This window comes from Capra hircus, chromosome 3 (assembly GCF_001704415.2).
Source record: "Capra hircus breed San Clemente chromosome 3, ASM170441v1, whole genome shotgun sequence".
In the NCBI taxonomy this organism is placed as follows: domain Eukaryota; kingdom Metazoa; phylum Chordata; class Mammalia; order Artiodactyla; family Bovidae; genus Capra; species Capra hircus.
The window spans coordinates 78256639-78276708 of record NC_030810.1 but is presented as its reverse complement, the minus strand read 5'-3'; positions in this window follow the sequence as shown (position 1 = coordinate 78276708).

The window sequence follows — 20070 nt, the reverse complement described above, 5'->3', positions numbered from 1 at the left end:
CTGCTGCTGCTAAGTCACTTCAGTCGTGTCCAACTCTGTGTGACCCCATAGACGGCAGCCCACCAGGCTCCCCTGTCCCTGGGATTATCCAGGCAAGAACGCTGGAGTGGGTTGCCATGTCCTTCTCTAGTGCATGAAAGTGAAAAGTGAAAATTGAAAGGGATGTCGCTCAGTCGTATCCGACTCTTAGCGACCCCATGGATTGCAGCCTACCAGGCTCCTCCATCCATGGGATTTTCCAGGCAAGAGTACTGGAGTGGGGTGCCATTGCCTTCTCTGAATTTACATTCCTACCAACCACAAAAAAAAGATATCCGTTTCTCCATGTCCTTGACACTTCTTATTTCTTGTCTTTTGGATGGCAGCCATTCTAACAGGTGTGAGGTGATATCTGGCTATAACTTTAAATTGTATTTGCCTGAGATTAGTGATTCTGATCATCTTTTCATGTGTCTGTTAGTTATCTGTATGTCTTTGCAAAAATGTCTATGCAGGTCTTCTGGCTAATTTTTAATCAGTTTTGTTTTTTGGGGTTTTTTTTGATGTTGAGTTGTATGGGTTCTTTATATATTTTCGATATTAACTTCTTAGGGATATACCACTTACAAATATTTTCTCCCTTTCAATAGGTTGCCTTTTCATTTTTTTTCTAGATTCCTTTGCTGTGAATAAGCTTTTTAGTGATTTCATCCCATTTGTTTATTTTTGCTTTTATTGCTTTTGTTTTTAATGTCAAATACAACAAATAATTGCCAAGACCACTGTCATGCAGTTGGACTCTCTATTCTTTTTCTTTCGAGTATATGTCCACTTTTGCGCCAACACCACACTGTTCTGATTACTATAGCTCTGTAATATAGTATAGAATCAGGAAGCATGATGCCTCCAACTTTATTCTTTTCTATCAAGATTGCTTCAGCTATTCAGTCTCTTTTGCAGTTCTGTATACATTTTTTGTCTTTCTCTGAAAAATGCCTCTTCTAAAAGAAAAAAAAAAACACAACTGGGCTGCTATTTTATTACTCAAATATTAATGTGTATGAGCCTTAATATTATAAAATATAAACCATATATTATTGCTAATAAGTTCCTCAAGAAACTTATTCCATTCTGTTAGACTTTTATTTAAATCTACTGTTATTTAATACAGCCCAAGAGTATAAAACAGTATAAAAATATCCTCTCTAATTAGAAACAGTTTTATTAAATTTTCATCATTTAAAAGTTGAGAAATCTGTAAAATAAAAGCTAGAAGTTTTTATAAATAAATGTATAATTTTAACACATTTAGTCTCCATAAATGTTTATTTTTTTATTAATTTGCATAAAAGAAGAAAACTAAATCAGAATCCACAAAGATATTTCATTATAAGGAAACTTTACTTATTTAAGCTCTCCTCTGTCTCAGGGAGATTCCCACAAAAGTGATATTACATTGAATTTAACCACAAAAAAGAAGAACCTGAAATGGCACTTTAACACCATCAAAGTTTTGAAATACACATGACATCATAAACATACACATCGTGCTACTGGCTAGGATCCAACCATGTATGTACTTTTACTAAAAGAATCACTTTAAAATATAATTACTCTTAATATAGTAGGAAATTATAGGTTCTAACCCTGATGTACTTGAAAACATATCTCTGTAAGAGAACTATAAAACAAATTAAGTCAAACATGTTTATGTTGGTTACATTCAATTTTAATTACAGGTGATTCTTTAAGGATTTGCTTTGAAAAAATAAAAGGAATCTTTTTGAGAAATATATTACTGATATCTACAATGTGAAAATAGACAAAACAGTATAAAAACAGTACATACTACTCAACTGTGTGATTAATAACAATCATTTGTTTCACAAGATGTTACTGGAACTGCAAAATAGTCTGTCCTCTTATCTCAGAGAAACAGTTGTCCTGTCTCCTTTCCAGCTAACTTCCCACTACTGTACTTGTTAACCTTCCCTTCTGTCACCCCCACTTACGCCTAAAAACTATTTTTAAGTTTTATAGCTACATCTGTTTCTGTGTCTATATCTCTATTTCTGATTCTATCTCTATATAATTTATCACCATGTCTCTTCCTCAATGTAGATCTTGCCTCAAACTACAATTCTATTTTTCTTTTAGCAAGAAATTTCCAGGGAGAAAAAAAGTCATTTCCACTTTAAGCACTCACCAACCTAGTTCTGGTCCCATCACTTCATGGGAAATAGATGGGGAAACAGCGGAAACAGTGTCAGACTTAATTTTTTGGGGCTCCAAAATCACTTCAGATGGTGATTGCAGCCATGACATTAAAAGATGCTTACTCCTTGGAAGTAAAGTTATGACCAACCTAGATAGTATATTCAAAAGCAGAGACATTACTTTGCCAACAAAGATCCGTCTAGTCAAAGCTATGGTTTTTCTTGTGGTCATGTATGGATGTGAGAGTTGGACTGTGAAGAAACCTGAGCACTGAAGAACTGATGCATTTGAACTGTGGTGTTGGAGAAGACTCTTGAGAGTCCCTTGGACTGCAAGGAGATCCAACCAGTCCATTCTGAAGATCAGCCCTGGGATTTCTTTGGAAGGAATGATGCTAAAGCTGAAGCTCCAGTACTTTGGCCACCTCATGCGAAGAGTTGACTCATTGGAAAAGAGTCTGATGCTGGGAGGGATTGTGGGCAGGAGGAGAAGGGGACGACAGAGGATGAGATGGCTGGATGGCATCACTGACTTGATGGACATGAGTCTGAGTGAACTCCGAGGGTTGTTGATGGACAGGGAGGCCTGGCGAGCTGCGATTCATGGGGTCGCAAAGAGTCGGACACAACTGAGCGACTGACTGAAGGGAACTGAACTGAACCTAATTCTGAGTGCCTTGCAGTATAGCCTGCTACTTTGCCACTTCTCTGAAGTAAACAGAGCTCTTTGAAGTAATCAGAGCTCTTTGTACTTGGATGGTGTGCCCTCCCCCCCGATATTTTGTGCCCACCCAGAACCTGTGAATGTGACCTTATTTGGAAATAAGGTGGGTCTTTGCAGATATAATTAAGCTAAGATTAGAACATACTAGATTAGAGAAAGTGAAGTTGCTCAGTCGTGTCCAACTCTTTGCCACCCGTGGACTGTAGCCCACCAAGCTCCTCCATCCATGGGATTCTCCAGGCAAGAACACTGGAGTGGGTTGTCATTAAGTAGCTCTTAAATCCAAAGACTGAAGTTCTAATAAGAAGAGGGAAATTTCAACATAGAGACACAGACACTCGGAGGGAAAGTGGCTATGTGACAAAGGAGTCAGAAATTATAACAATGCAGTGGTAAGCCAGCAACATGCAGGACTGCCAGTAATCACCAGAAACTAGAAGAAGCAATGAAGGATTTGTCCCTAGAGGCTTTGGCGGTAGCAGGGCCCTGCTGATACCTTGATTTCAGGCTTCTGTCTCCCAAAACTATGATAGAATAAATTTCAATTGTGTTAAGCCACTCAGTTTGTAGGAACTCATTTTCCTCAACTAAAGGAAGGATTAATGGTACCTTTCATAGTAAAATTCCTCCATTAGATCTGAACACTCCACTAACATCTTCATGAGCTCTTTTCCCTCTTTTTTCACCTTACCATGGGCTTGCTCTACTATGAGTTTGCTTCAAAATTCTTTGCCCTTCTTTTCTTTCTCCCATAGAACCACTCCTACTTTGTGATTTCAACTCCTGCTTCTATGTCCTGCTGCTGCTGCTATGTCACTTCAGTCGTGTCTGACTCCGTGCAGCCCCATAGATGGCAGGCCACCAGGCTCCTCTGTCTCTGGGATTCTCCAGGCAAGAATACTAGAGTGGGTTGCTTCTGTGTGGGTAACTTCCAAACCTAAATTTTCAACTCTTGCCTAACTTTTGAACTTTAAATTTTAAATTTTCAACAAAAATAGCTTTAAAATTCTGTATTTTATCTTATGCCTAACTTTTGAACTTTTTTAAATTTTCAACAAACATAGCTTTAAAATTCTGTATTTTGTTTTATCTTATATTTTTATAGGCACTTCGCTGGTGGCTCAGTGGTAAAAAAAAAAAAATCTGCCTGCAATGCAGAAGCCACAGGAGACTCTGTTTTGATCCCTGGGTCAGTAAGATCCCCTGGAGGAGGGCATGAAACCCACTCTAGTATTCTTGCCTGGAGAATCCCACTGGACGAAGGAGCCTGGCGGGCTACAGTCCATAGGGTTGTAAAGAGTTGGATACGACTGAAGCGACTTAGCACACGCACACACACACATAGTAAGAGCCACGTGGCCACTTACATGTGCCAAGCACTTTACATACAATCAGTTCAGTTCAGTTGTTTAGTCGTGTACAGCTCTTTGAGATCCCATGGACTGCAGCACACCAGGCCTACCTGTCTATCACCAACTCCTGGAGTTTACTCAAACTCATGTCCATTCAGTCTGTGATGTCATCCAACTATCTCATCCTCTGTCATCCCCTTCTCCTCCCACTCTCAATCTTTCCCAGCATCAGGTTCAACTTGCTAATATTCACAATAACCTTATGAGGCCATTACTATTATTGCATCCCAATTTAATGATGAGAAAGCTATGGAAGACCCTGAGTGGTTAAATAACTTGTCTGAAGTTCCTCAGCTAGTATGTGGTGGAGCTGGGACATAAACTCACACACTTTTACTCAGCACCATGAATCTTATGCATTTAGGCAACTTTAGACCTCTTTGAGAATTTGATGAAAACTATGGGTATTTGCCACAGAAAAGATATGCAAAAAGTTTCTTATAAAATTTTAGTGAATTTATGTATCCCTTAGAAGTCCACTTGTGGATCCCAAGTTAAGAACACCTGTATTGGAAAGAATGTAATCCCTACAACTCTAGTAATTAAAAAAAAAAAACTGGATTCAATACTCTAATTTGATTCATTAATTTGATTCTCTAGGAAAGTACAATTTCTGCTATAGGCAGCAAATAAGTAGATCTTTTTTTGAAAAGAAAATGGTGCACATCACGCTCATTCACTCAACACAAATGTAATAAATGACACCTAGGCTAGAAGGGAGGACAAAGCATGTAAACAAGTAATTATAAGATCATGCAATAGATATGACAGGAACAATGACCTTTGTAGATCTGTGGATAATGATATAGAGGGGAAAAACAGTGGTGAACAAGGCAGAGCGGAAAAAAAACATGTTAACTAGGAAAAAATACACATGTAAGAGGTAATTAGAGGCTCTAACCTAAGACAGTAGAAGAAATAATAAAGAAGTGGATTCAAGGGTTGCCAAGGAGGAAAAAAATTATCCAAGTTTAGGGGCTGATGAGAAAAAGAGCAATCAAGAACAATTCTGTGATTCCTAAGTAACATGACTAGGTGTAGAGGTGGTGTTAAATTGAGATATGGAAAAAGGAGAGAAGGGTGTTGCAATGGAGAGAAAAAAAATTCTGTTTGAACATCTTTAGTTTAGATGGGACTGAGGCAACAATGCAGAGATGCTTACCACATGGAAGCATAAGTAGGAGTTCAGATAAGAGACTGAGATAAATATTCTGGAGTCAAAGATGTATTACGGACATAGTTGAAGAAGTGAAATGGATGAATCATATGGAACATGACAAACAAAATGACAAAGTGATCTGTAATCAGTCAGAATCTCCAGAAACACAGAACTAATAGAAGATGTGTGCGTGTCCGCATTTTAAACAGATTTATATCAAGGCCCGGCTCATGCGATTATCGGGGTTGGCATCCTGAAGTCTGAAAGACAGGCAAGTCAGAAACATTTAGGGTGGGCAGATCAGCAGGCTGGAAGCTCAGAAACTCAGGGAAATTACAAACTCAGATGCTACGAGCTTAAGGCAGAATTTCTATTTTTTTTTTTTCCTGCTGGAAACCTCAGTTTTTGCTCTTAAGGCTTTCTAACTAACTAGATGAAGCCCAACCACTTTATCTCCTTAAAGTCAACTGATTACAGATGTTAACTACATCTATAAAACACATTGATAGCAGCATCTAGATTAGTGCTTGATTAAATAACGGTATAGTATAGCCTAGCCAAGTTTACATACAACTAACCAGCAAAGAAGGGAAGACAGTACCCAACAATTAACGGGAAAATATAGGCGCTGTAAATACCAACAAGCCATCAGAAAAGTAGAAGGGATCACAGATGCCAAAAAGGAAGAAATCATCAAGATGAACAAACTTATCAAGTACTAGGAGGGTCATATGCTGAAACCTGTTCCCAGAACTTGACATTTATTAGTTCATTGTGACCCCAGTAAGATCTGTTTCGGTGAAATTTAGGGAAGGGTGTAAGACTGCAGTGGATTACAAAGTGAAAGGGATCTGAGGAAGTAAAAGCCTGATTGCAGTATATTAGTAGAAAAAATAATTGAAATGTTCCAAAAAAATGTTTTTCCCTTCCTTCAACTGGGGCCTCCCCACTACCAAATTACTTGGGTCTTCCCCAAGGCGAAAGCCACTCTGAGGGGCCACCTGGCAACAGGTGCAGACACGGCTGTTTAGACACTAGGCATTATGGAAATTAACTTTAATGTCACAGATGACAAAGTACATATTTCATTGGAAATCCTAGTAATACTTTTAAGAGTTATAAAGAAATCAAATTCCTAGAAAAAATTTAATTTTTTTGTACAAAGAAATGCAATTGTATCCATTACTATGTATTACTTTAAAAATAATTGATAACCAGCCTCAGAAATTTTCTGGTATCAGAAAAGACTCAGTCTGTTACATGTGCAGTTTTGTTCAGGGGCCATACAAAGTTTGGCTGACTAAAGCACTCTTAATAATGGGGGTATTTCTAAGAACTGGGCACACAGAATTATTCATTATGATAGCTAAACAGAGGGAGAAGGCGATGGCACCCCACTCCAGTACTCTTGCCTGGAGAATCCCATGGATGGAGGAGCCTGGTAGGCTGCAGTCCATGGGGTCACTAAGAGTCAGACATGACTGAGCGACTTGACTTTCACTTTTCACTTTCATGCACTGGAGAAGGAAATGGCAACCCACTCCAGTGTTCTTGCCTGGAGAATCCCAGGGACAGAGGAGCCTGTTGGGCTGCCGTCTATGGGGTCACAAAGAGTCGGACATGACCGAAGCGACTTAGCAGCAAACAGAACTTAAAATAGTTGTTTGATGCCGGAAGCCAGTGTGAGGAATCCCGCCCGTGACAAGGTCATGAGGAAGGAAGCTGACATACACAAGGCGTGCTCAGACTTCAGGGACCCCTCTGGAAATTCCTAAGCATGTACCCCAACAAAAATCTGCCGGCTTTTGTGCTCTGCTTTTCCACTCTTCTGACATTTTCTGGAAAAAGTCAATTCAGGGCTTTAGTCTTCTGCATTTGAAAGAGTGTTTCAATCCAAAAAACCCCTCCGATGGCTTTCTAGCCTGCCTGCAGGACTCTGCGAGTGTGATTGTTTGAGGCCTCCTGACCGCAGGAGGCACAGGAAGCTTAAAACATCCTAGGAATGTAGGGGCTTCCGAAGAGTCAAAATCTTTAGAATGGGACTGATTAAAAGTTTCATTTGTTGAGTCAATGCTTGCTGCCAAATTTTCATATCCTTTATTTTTAGATATAGTTGGTATATAGAAAAACAAGTAGTAGACCTGGTATTAGCAACATTAGATCTTCGAGTTAAGTACCTTCTTTGTTATATCCCACTGCACCTTTGTTCTATAGAGATGTAACTTTAATGCTTTAAGGAGATGCAGATTAAAGAAAAACACTTCAGGGGAAACAAAATTAACATTCATTAAGGAAGAGAGCCAAAAAGTGTTAACAAGCCTCTTGGCCAGAAGATAATGTAAATCACCTGAGACCTTTTGTATACAAAATGATGTATAGAAAGAGTCTGGGCTGCGAACGCTACATAATTCTGTGTTACCCATTGATCTCCATGTTTTATCAAAAGTATAAAAGGCCTTCTGAACAATAAAGGATCGGACCAGTTTCTCGAACTAGTCTCTCGGCCTGGTTTCTTGGGACTCTGGCTCCCCCCATGTCTTTCTCTCTCTTTCTTCTTCTCTCCCTTTCCTTCTCTCTGCTCTTTACTTTAACTTCAGGCTGAATCTCCACCTGGGGCGCGGAGGCTCGCCAGGTCTACTTACTTGCCCCGGCTGTTAAGACCCGCACGAAAGGGAGCTTAAGGCGAGGCACCCTTAGATATTCAAGCGGGCGCCGGTGGCCCAACGTAGATGGTGCAAATTCCTTGTCTGGAATTTTATTGGCCTTCCACGTAAACCAAGCTATTCAGCCCTCTTCCTCCACTTAATCTTCTTACTACACTATAGTTTCTTAATCTAATCTTACATTAATAAACAAACAAGTCTTTCCACGCCAATGCCGTCCACCCTTCGAATTCCCTGGATCCACCGGGGCTGGACCCCGGCAGTTTATCCAGATAAGTTCTAGTTTGTTCTATGAAGCAAGAAGTATTACTTAGAATGAAAATGTCAGCTAAAATGGAATTTCACAATTGTTAGAAATGTGTCTGTTGTATTTACTTGATAAAATAATAATTTTATGTGTGTTTCTTAACTAAAAGTATAAATACAATTTATTTGGGCCTCCCCAAGACCTAAAACTACTCTCAGAAGGGCTTCTTCCAGCATTCAGGAGAAAGACTCTTGGACTTGTAAGTTAAAGTCAAAATTTGGCAAAATACTTATTTTTTAACATTGATATTGCAACAGAGGACCTACACTTAATTTATAAGCTAATTATAACATATATGGTTTTATTGTGGATAATTTTATTTAATTCCATAAATATTTCTACCAGCCCCAAATATACAAACACATAAATAAGCTGTCCCTTATTCCTATTTCCCATTTAAAAGTAAAAGATACAAGATTAAATGAAATAAAACTACTTTAGAAAAGGAAGAGAAAGATTTTTTTTTTTTTAAGGCAAGAAGAACAAACACCATCTAGGAGCACAGGTCAGGTCAGGGCAAATGCCCCTGTAACAAAGAACATGTCACCTTATCAAGTGGAAAGTTGGAGGGATAATGCAGGAAGAGTTTGTAGATCACAGACAAAAGTTTCTGAAGTTTTCACCAGCAGAGAAACTAAGACTTGGCCTTTGCAGGACTTATATGCGAATTGTTATTCCTGCTCCCCAGTACTTATCCCCGCTTGCCGGGTGCCCTGGTAGGCATCATCCTTCCTCCATCCATTGTTATCATCAGCACTAGCTGCAGATCCCCAGGCTCTGAAAGGTCACTCTTCATTTTCTTTTTTTTTTCCCAGCTGCGGCACGTGGCTTCTAGGATCTTAGTTCCCCAATCAGGGATCAAACCCCAGGGCCCATAGCAGTGAAACCCCCGAGTCCTAACCACTGAACCCCCAGGGAATTCCCTGAAAGTTCACTCTTAACTTCAGACTTTTAATTATTATCAGTTCCTCTATGTTAAACAGATGGCTTACATGAAAGCTTTGAGTATAGGGGGGTTTTTTTTGTTGTTTTTTTTACCAAGCAGAATTGATCATTGTTGAGCCTTTTCTCCCCATAGTGACTCAAAAGTTATGGAATATTTATCATGCAGAATACTATGCTAAATACAGCAAAAAGAGATGACATGATCAGCAAAGTGAAAAAAATAGAATATAATCCCTTTCCTTAAGAAGATTATTAATTTGTTTTGTTTCTTTGCTTGAATTCAGTCAGGTCTTAAATATGCTGGCCTTGGAGACAAAGAGAAAACTAAGAGACTAATCAAGTCCTCTGGTTTTCAAGGATTCACAGCTAACTCAGCATCTGTTTATTGATCTGACTAGGAATAGAATATAGTAAGACAGATTAAAGCTGAAGGACCACAGACAGGTTGGATAACATAGTGGTTAAAATCTTTGGGCCAAATGGAGTCAAGTTTCAATTTCAGACCTAAACAGTCTTTTTTTAGTTTCCTTATTTATAAGACAGGGACTATCACATGAATCTCATAAGGCTGTTGTGCCAATTAAATGAGAAAACTGATTTCAAAGCAACTAGCATGATACCTTGGAGAGGGCAATGGCACCTCACTCCAGTACTCTTGCCTAGAAAATCCCGTGGAAGGAGAAGCCTGGTGGGCTGCAGTCCATGGGGTCGCGAAGAGTCAGACACGACTGAGAGACTTCACTTTCACTTTTCACTTTCATGCATTAGAGAAGGAAATGGCAACCCACTCCAGTATTCTTGCCTGGAGAATCTCAGGGACGGGGGAGCCTGGTGGGCTGCCATCTAAGGGGTCGCACAGAGTTGGACATGACTGAAGCAACTTAGCAGCAGCAGCAGCATGATACCTAGCTTATGACAGAATATTTTTAAAAGTTAGTGATTATTATTAAGCATCTAGTCTAAATTTTTCATTTAGCAGATGAAACTGCTGGAACTCCAAAAGAATATCTAAGGCAAGTGAACAGACAAGTTAGATCTAAAGCTAAAGTTAGTGATCAGACAAGTTAGGACTAAAATCCAGAATTATTTCACAGAGGGGACCAAGCTTCACTCTGAGAACAAAGCATTTCCAGAAATCCTGCTGCTGCTGCTAAGTCGCTTCAGTTGTGTCCGACTCTGTGGGACCCCACAGACGGCAGCCCACCAGCCTCCCCCGTCCCTGGGATTCTCCAAGCAAGAACACTGGAATGGGTTGCCCCTTCCTTCTCCAAGGCATGAAAGTGAAAAGTGAAAGTGAAGTTGCTCAGTCGTGTCCGACTCTTCGCGACCCCATGGACTGCAGCCCACCAGGCTCCTCTGCCCATGGGATTTTTCAGGCAAGAGTACTGGAGTGGGGTGCCATTGCCTTCTCTTCCAGAAATCCTACTATGCCTTATTTTGTAATAGTAATGTAAAAGCATTCAAAATTTTTAATCAGATAATTCTTTTACTAAAATAAGGCACAATTTTCATTACTATCTTTTCAGGACCTACACAAATATCAATTATTTCCTTCAATATCAGGAACTAACAAAATTATTTCCTATATTTTCACTAGAATATAGTTTATTTTTAAGCTAAATAGACCTTTTTCGGAATACTTACAATTGCCTTTGAGTTCTTTTTTTTCCTCCTCTGCTATTCTTTACAATATAGGGACACAGTCCTTTGTCCTGCTTCTGAAGAATATACTGCACTAACTTTCATTTATTCTTCTCTTTAGTGCTTCTCTATTTTTAATATTGATGAATTGCATTGGTAGAAATGTAACTAAACTACTGATCAGTCTGTGACTTACATAGTACCCAAAGGACACAGACGAACTGTAGAGATTACTTGGGGGCCTGGGTCAGGGAGTGGAAGAGACATCTGAAGCAGTGGCCAAGAAGTCAAGATGCTTAGGCCTCACTGGAATGATAAATCCACTGGACCCTACTGTATTCCAGCCTGCAAATCTTAACTGCGCTGCTTTCCCCATCCTTTCCTTTCTGAAATCTGGAACAGTGGGTAAAATGAAAAGAGTTTAAGTTTTGGAGTCAGTTGAACTAAGCTCAAATCTGGGTTCCAAGACTAACTAAGTTTGTATCTTTTAGCTATTCAGCCTTCCTAAACCTTAACATACTCATCTGTGAAAATGGACTTCATAGACTTTACCAGGATTATAGTAAAGGTAACTGCAATAATGAACAAAACATCTAACTTGTGGCAAGATTTTAGCAAGACTCCTCCTGTAATCCTGATTTTGATTTGAAGTCTGATACTGATCTGTATTCTTTGTTTTTTATAACTTACTTAAAGATAGGCTTTTAATTTACCTTGAAGGAACTGACATGTGGCTTTCCATTTGGAAAAGAAATGATTTTAGATTTTATCAAATATCACAAAATAAAATGTCATTTGGAAAAATATTGTAGTATGTTCAATGGTTTACAGAGGTACTAGTAAGTAGTGTTGCAAGAGATTTGCTTGGATTGGCTTCAGAAATGTTTTCACTGCAAGTTATATGTGTGCTTATATTTTGTTTTTGTTTTTTTTTTTCTAGTACATTTATATACAGTGAAATACACAATTTTAAATGTAAAATAAGGTCTTGACAAATGTATAAATTCATTTAACCAACAACTGGTTAATATCACCTCAGAAAGTTGTATAGAGCACCTTTCTAGGCAAGTGCCACTCCCCATAGGCCCCATGGATGAGTTTTGCCCAGTTTTCAGTTTCACTTAAGTGAGAGAAATATGTATTCCTTTATGTCTAACTACTTTTGATCAATATGTTCCTGATATTCACCCATTTTGCTGTGTGATCAGTAGTTCATTTTTAGTTGCTTATAGTATAGTATTCCATTATATGATTGTATCACAATTTTAAAAAATCCATTTGACTTTTGAAGGACATTTGGGTTGTTTCCAATTTGTTGCAGATACAAATAAAACTGCTTAAAAAACTTGTACAAGTCATTTTTGTGAGCATTTGTATTCATTTCCCTTGGATAAATACTGGGAGTTAAGTGAGTTATGTCATAGAATAGTTGCATGCTTAACTGAAAAACAGGTCTCCAAAGTCCTTTTACCGTTTTACATTCTACTAGAGAATTACAGTGCTCCACATCCTTGCAAACATTTCTTGGTGTTAGTTTTTAAGGTTTTAGCCATTCTAATGGGTGTAAAGTGTTTCATTGTTAATATGCATTCCCCTAATAACTAATTATGCTGAGTACTTTTTCCTATGCATAGTGATGTGATGTCGCTCAGTTGTGTCCAACTCTTTGCAACCCCATGGACTATAGCCTACCAGACTTCTCCGTCCATGGGATTTTCCAGGCAAGAGTACTGGAGTGGGTTGCCATTTCCTTCTCCAGGGGATCTTCCTGACCCAGGGATCGAACCTGGGTCTCCCGCATTGTAGGCGGATGCTTTATCCTCTGAGCTACATGCCCTCTGCATACCAGCTATCAATAAATCTTCTCTGATGAAGTGTCATTCAGGTCATTTTTAAAAACTAGATAATCTTATCTTTGAATGTTAGCTTGAAATAATAAGAAAATACATAAATATTGGTGTCTGCTCCTAGTTCTTGACACAGAACTCTTAAAATCCTTGTAAATAGGGATGCTAGGAGAATTTTTTTCTAATAATCTTTGACCAGAGTTCCTGATGCAGAGATGCTAAGAACTTGGTAATTTCCTGAGTGATAGGAGTGTCTTTTGTTCTAACAAGATGACTCTTGATAGCTTCCAGATGGGACCGGTCACCAAAGATTGTCATAATCTTGGAACCTTCAGCTTCTCTCCACTCCCTCCTCCTGAATGTAATCATCAATCATGCCTATATAGAACCTCTGTAAATATCCAAATGGAGATTTGGAGAGGCTCTGAAAATGGAGTTAATAATCAATCATTCCTTTAAGTTGAAGCCTCCATAAAAACCCCAACGGTATAAGCTTCAGAGTTTCTGAGTAAGTGAACACATCTCTGTGCCTTGAGGGTGGCTCACCCCAGTTCCACAGGGACAGAAGCTCCTGTGCTTGGGACACTGCCAGGCAATGCTCTATGCATCACTTCATCTGGCTATTCATGTGTATCCTTTAACATATCCTTTATTGTACAATAAGCTGGTAAACATGTGTTCCCTGTGTCCTGCAGTTGTTCTAGCAGATGATCCAATGCAGGGAGGGGGTCATGGGAACATCTGATTTGCAGCCAAGCCAGACAGAAGTTGTGGGAAATGCTGTGATACTGGGCTTTATAGTAAGAAATACATTAATTGATCTCTGCCCACTGTTCCTGGCACATAGCTTGTAGAACCTTGCAATTCCCTTTATAAGACCTGTAGGGGCATCTTTTGCTATATTTGGCCTTCTGTTATCGATTTCTGAAATAGCTCCAGAGCCATAAAGGTGAAAGGAGTGCCTAGTAATTCACAAGCCCCTTTCAACTATACCTGAATTTATGTTAATGAGATGACTTTTGAAAATCTCTAAGGATCGGGGCTAATTTTCAGGGAAACTAACCATGATTAAGCAATTGGAACTTTCAGTCCTACCACCTGAGTGCTGGAGAGGGGAGAGGGGCTTGTGGTTGGATCAGTCACCAATGGCCAATGATTTAATTAATCATGCCTCTTTAATGGAGCCTCTGCTGCTGCTGCTTAGTCACCTCAGCAGTGTCCAACTCTGTGCAACCCCACAGACTGCTATCCACCAGGCTCCTGTGTCCATGGGATTCACCAGGCAAGAATACTGTAGTAGGTTGCCATGCATTCCTCCAGGGGATCTTCCTGACCCAGGGATGGAACCCGGGTCTCCAGCATTGCAGGCAGATTCTTTACCGCTGGGTCACCAGGGAAGCCCAATGGAGCATCTACAGAAACTCAAAATGAGGGTACTTGGAGAGCCTCTGGGTTTGTGAACAAGTGGCAATGGTGGGAGAATAGTGAGCCGAGAACATGGAAGCTCAGTACCCTTTTCATGTGTCTTGCCCTCTGTATCTCTTCCATCTGGCTGTTACTGAGTTATTTTTGTAATAAACCAGTGATGTGGTCGGAGAAGGCGATGACACCCCACTCCAGTACTCTTGCCTGGAAAACCCCATGGACGGAGGAGCCTGGTAGGCTGCAGTTCATGGGGTCGCGAAGAGTCGGGCACGACTGAGAGGCTTCACTTTCACTTTTCACTTTCATGCATTGGAGAAGGAAATGGCAACCCACTCCAGTGTTCTTGCCTGGAGAATCCCAGGGATGGGGGAGCCTGGTGGGCTGCCATCTATGGGGTCACGCAGTCGGACACGACTGAAGTGACTTAGCAGCAGCAGCAGAAGTGATGCGGTAGTTCTATGAGCTACTCTAGCAAGTTGATCAAGCCCAAAGAGAAGGTGGTGATATTCTCCAACCTATAGTCACTTGGTCAGCAGCACATGTAACACTGGAATTATGACTGGCACCTGAAGTGGGGGCAGTCTTGTGGGACTGAGCTCTTAACCTATGGGATCTTACACTATCCCCGGGTAGATAAAGCCAGAACTGAGTTAAATTTGTGGGACCAAGTATGAGAAATAGAGAATTGTTTGGTGTTGGAATAAAACACAAGTTATACCTGGGGATCTACTACTTGTGATTGGCTTCTGAAGTTGGGGGCAGTCTTGTGAGACCGGGCCCTTAACCTGTGGAGTATGCACTAACTCTGGTTAGTTTCAGAATTGAATTAAAGTGTAAGCACTGAGCTGGTGCTGTGGGAAACCCCCTACATCTGGTGTCAGAAGTAGTATTGTAACAGTGAAGTAGAAACAGAGTTCTATCTCTTTGTAGGATTTATTTATCCAGATATATATAGATAGATACCTATATATAGAGAGAGAGAATATCTTCCCTCAATCTGTGGCATCACTTTTTATTTTCTTATTGATGTCTTTGGATGAGCAGAATAATTTTGAATTTTCAGTTTATCAATTGCTTTTAGGTTAGGGTTAGCACTTTTGGGGCCTTTTATAAGGAACTATTTCCTTGATTTGTTCTTTAGTTAAAAAAATTAATACATCAGACTACATTTCAATTTTAAAGATTAAAATTCAGTAAGATATTATACCTCATAGGTTGCAGTTTCATAAACTCAAGGTGGTCACAGAAAATGGCAGAACTGAATTCTATTTCTTTGACTTTAAATCACTGTTTGGGTCTATTATTTACATAAAGGACTATGTAGTATTTCATGGGTTATGAGCTGCATCTGAAAAAAGCATGGATGATGCTAATCATTATAAATCCTAAACTAAGGGTTGAGAAATTTTTTTGGTAAAGGTCTAGATAGTAAATACTTTAGGCTTTGCAGGCCATGCATGGTATCTGCTGTAATTGCTTAACTCAGCTATCCCAGCCACAGAAAAAGTAGCCACAGACAATACATACATGAATGAGCATGGCTGTTTCAATAAAACTTTATAGACACTGAAATTTGAACTTCATATATAATATTTATGTCATGAAATATGGTTCTTTTGTTTCAACCATTTAAAAATGTAAAAATAATGCTTTGCTCACAGGCTATACAAAAACAGACAGCAGGCACATTTGGCTTGAGATCTACTGCTTGAAATCCCCAGCTAAACAAACATTCATTTTAAAATTAATATTCCTTGCTGTTACCTTTGGTGGGACAAGCTTACGTTTAGGCTCATTCTTAAACTGAGGGTATAGCCCTCTGAGGACAGCTCTTGTTTACAAGATAGGATTCTTATTAGAGTGCCTTGGCGGCTACAGAGTCTGTCTCTGCCCTTAGTAGCCTGATTTGTGCAGAGGAACCTCAGGGTCAAATGTTTTTGCACAAATTTCTGGGGCAAAGGCAACTTGTGTGCTAATTTAGCTCCCTGGGTTTCTGTCTTCATTTTGCTTTTGGCCTGTGAATTTTTAAAATTTGTCAATTCAGTTGTTCCTTTATCTATCATTTATTGCTGTTATCAGTAAGAGGGCAAGTCAGAATATTTTATTATTCTGCAGAAACAGATCCTCTAATCACAAGTCATTTTTATTCACACTATCTAAAACCAACGTGGTGTTTTATCCTCTGTAAATTTTTCAGAGTTTTGGAGGTTAAAGTCATAGAGAGATTTTCAGATTTCTTCCTATGAGTTATACTTCAGTCCAGCCTAACAGCTCTTAAGACCGCCAATATTGGCAAAATAGATTTAACATTGTCTGGTTACTTAAGGTAACTTTAATGTAGATGGAAATCTTAATCAAGATTTAATTCCTGTTTATAAATAAAATTTTGGTGTATTATAAATGGTAAAAATATTAAATCAGTAAGAAATACCAAATTGAGGAAATAAACCTTTTCTAGGGAAGATTACTTTGTCTATTCAATTTAATTTGGTTAATGCAGGACCTAACAAGATTTCATATGTCATCAGCTTTATAAGAAGGATCATCCAAGTTTTATTCTCTTTATATGCTCTTAATGTTCGCATTAGCACAATTTCTGAAACACATTCTCTAAGTGAAGTTGGTATAACCTAACTTAGAAGTAGTTTCTAATTCTGATAAATTTTTCTTCTCTGGACAGTCTCTAACAGACTTTGCCAAATGGAAATCTATGCTATCAATTCAGTTTTTTAAGTGCCATTAAGACTTTTAAACTGTACATGAATGTCAAATTCCTTGCCCCACCCCATTTAAGAACATTTAAAGTTCACTGTCTTAGCAAATTTCAATTACACAATACAGTGTTATAAACTATAGTCACCATGTCATATATCAGATCCTCAGACTTCATTGTTTCATAGCTGGAAGTTTATAACCTTTTATAACTTCTCCATATTTCCCACCACCCCCAGACCCTGGAAACCACTTTTTTACAACTTTTTAAAAGATTATACATATAAGTGATACCATGCAGAATTTGTTTGTGTTCGGCTTATTTCACTTTGTTTAATGTCTTCAAGGTCCATCCATGTAGTTGCAAATGGCAGGATTTCCTTCCTTCTCATACCTGAATATTCCTCTGTGTATGTGCACATATATACATGCATATATATGTGTACACACACACACACACACACACTGCATCTTCTTTCTCTCTTCATTTCTTAATGGACACTTAGGTTGCTTCCATATCTTGGCTAATATGAACGCTGTTACAATAAACACAAAAGTGCAAATCTCTCTTTGATATTGTTTTTGTTTCCTTTAGACCATGGTCCTTTTTTGGTATGATTAAAAAAGACAAAGACAAATTCTAGGCTACCAATATAATTTAGGCTTTATATAAGTTTCAATTCTGGTGGCCAGACTTGTTTTAACTGTAGATGGTCTATTACTGGCTAGAGAATATAGCTGGTTTCTGTCCCCAGTTCCTGTGAGGTAGCCTCTAAAGCCTTGGGATTTTGCCAGTGATAGGAGTGGCTCTATTATTCATGGTGGGCTTCTAGAGTTTATACTAGTGAGATTCAGAATGGGGGAGAGACATGCTAGAAAGAGCAATCATGAGATTATAAGACAGGGACCTTAAGCTATACAACATCAGTACAACCTGCGTGGAGGGGAGGGAGGATGGAGATTGAGTTCAACCTATGGCCAATGATTTCTGGGGTTTCTCAGGTAGCTCAGTGGTAAAAAATCCTCCTTCCAGTGTAGGAGATGTGGGTTCAATTCTTGGATGGGGAAGATCCCCTGGAGGAGGGCATGGCTACCCATTCCAGTATTCTTGCCTGGAGAATTCCAGGGATGGAAGAATCTGGCAGGCTACAGTCTATAGGATTGCAAAGAGCTGGACATGACTGAGCAACTAAGCTTGCATGCATGCATGCCCAGTTATCTGTCAGTCATACTTACATAATGAATCCCAATAAAAACTCTGGACACTGAAGCTCAGATGTGCTTCTCTGGTTCAGTTCAGTTCAGTCGCTTAGTCATGTCTGACACTTCACGGCCCCATGAATGGTAACACACCAGGCCTCCCTGTCCATCACCAACTCCCAGAGTTTAACCAAACTCATGTTCATCAAGTTGGTGATGCCATCCAGCCATCTCATCCTCTGTCGTCCCCTTCTCCTTCTGTCCCCAATCCCTCTCAGCATCAAAGTCTTTTCCAATGAGTCAACACTTCGCATGAGGTGGCCAAAGTACTGGAGTTTCAGCTTTAGCATCATTCCTTCCAAAGAAATCCCAGGGCTGATCTCCTTCAGAATGGACTGGTTGGATCTCCTTGCAGTCCAAGGGACTCTCAAGAGTCTTCTCCAACACCACAGTTCAAAAGCATCAATCCTTCGGCACTCAGCTTTCTTCACAATCCAACTCTCACATCCATGACCACTGGAAAAACCATAGCCTTGACTAGACGGACCTTTGTTGGCAAAGTAATTCTGCTTTTCAATATGCTATCTAGGTTAATGATACACTAATTATTGTCACACATTAACGTGAGGTGGGTAGCTGACTCCATGGGGAAAGGACACGGAAACTTCACACATCGGGCCCTTCCAGACATCACCCTGTAAGTCTCTCCTTTTGACTGGTTCTGCTTTTAATCTTCTGTGCCTTAATAAAACTATAATTTATATTTAGCGCTTTCCTGAGTTCTGTGAATTCTTCTAGTGAATAATCAAACCTGAGCGGGTCAAGGGAACCTCTCAAATTTATAAGTAGCTGGTCAGAAGTGAGGGTAGCTCTGGGAAATCATAAGCTTGTAGCTGGTGAATGAAATGAGGGCAGTCTTGTGGAAGATTGTGCCCTTAACCTATGAAATTTGGCCCATGGGTAGAGTCAGAATCGCATTGCAAAGGCTCTACATATTTACTGCCACCTGTATTCCTGAGCTACTTTCTCTAACCTCTAAGTTCTTTGGTTCAGAAAGGAATTTTGACCATTTTTAAAGAATAAGCCTGTTATACGTTATATAATTGCAATTGTAACAGTAGTGATTATTTCTGATGTAAATCAGACATCAGAGACTTTTTTCCTAACGAACTTTTATTAAGGATATTCCATGGGTACATTCTAGATGTCATGATACACAGATAATACACAATTCCTGTTGCCAGAAGTTTTGGTCTAGGAAAGACTCAGATAAACCATTACAGCAGAATTAGTGTGATCAAAGAAACATGACATAGGAGACATGGCAATGCCAAATGAGTAAGTCAGAAAGAAAAGCAGAGGCCTGGAAGAAACGCTATTAGAAGTAGGAGAGCTGGGCAGGGTAAGAAGGAGAAAGAGGACAGTGTGGAAGGTGAAGAATGGAGTTCCCTCTGGGACCTGATACAAAGTTGACTTGCACATAGGTAAGGTAAGAGGTGCAGCCAGAGAGAAACACTGGGCCCAGAACATAAAATATCTTACAGACACTATGCTAAGAAATGGGAGTGTACCTTGAATGTTGTTGGGAAGCACAGAAGGATTTCAAGCAGGAGAATAAAGTAAAAGCTGTGTTTCAGAAAAAAACAAAAACAAAAACAAATTGGAACAGTGTTATAAATAGATTAAATATCAGATGAGATTGGAATCAGTCTTAAGAAGTGATGAGGTAATTCCAGACAAAAACAGTAAGCTTTGGAATTGGAAAGATGGAGTCAGAAACAAGTGATATAAGGAGGTAAAATGGGAATGTACTTTTTTGATTTTGAAGGGGTCGGCACTT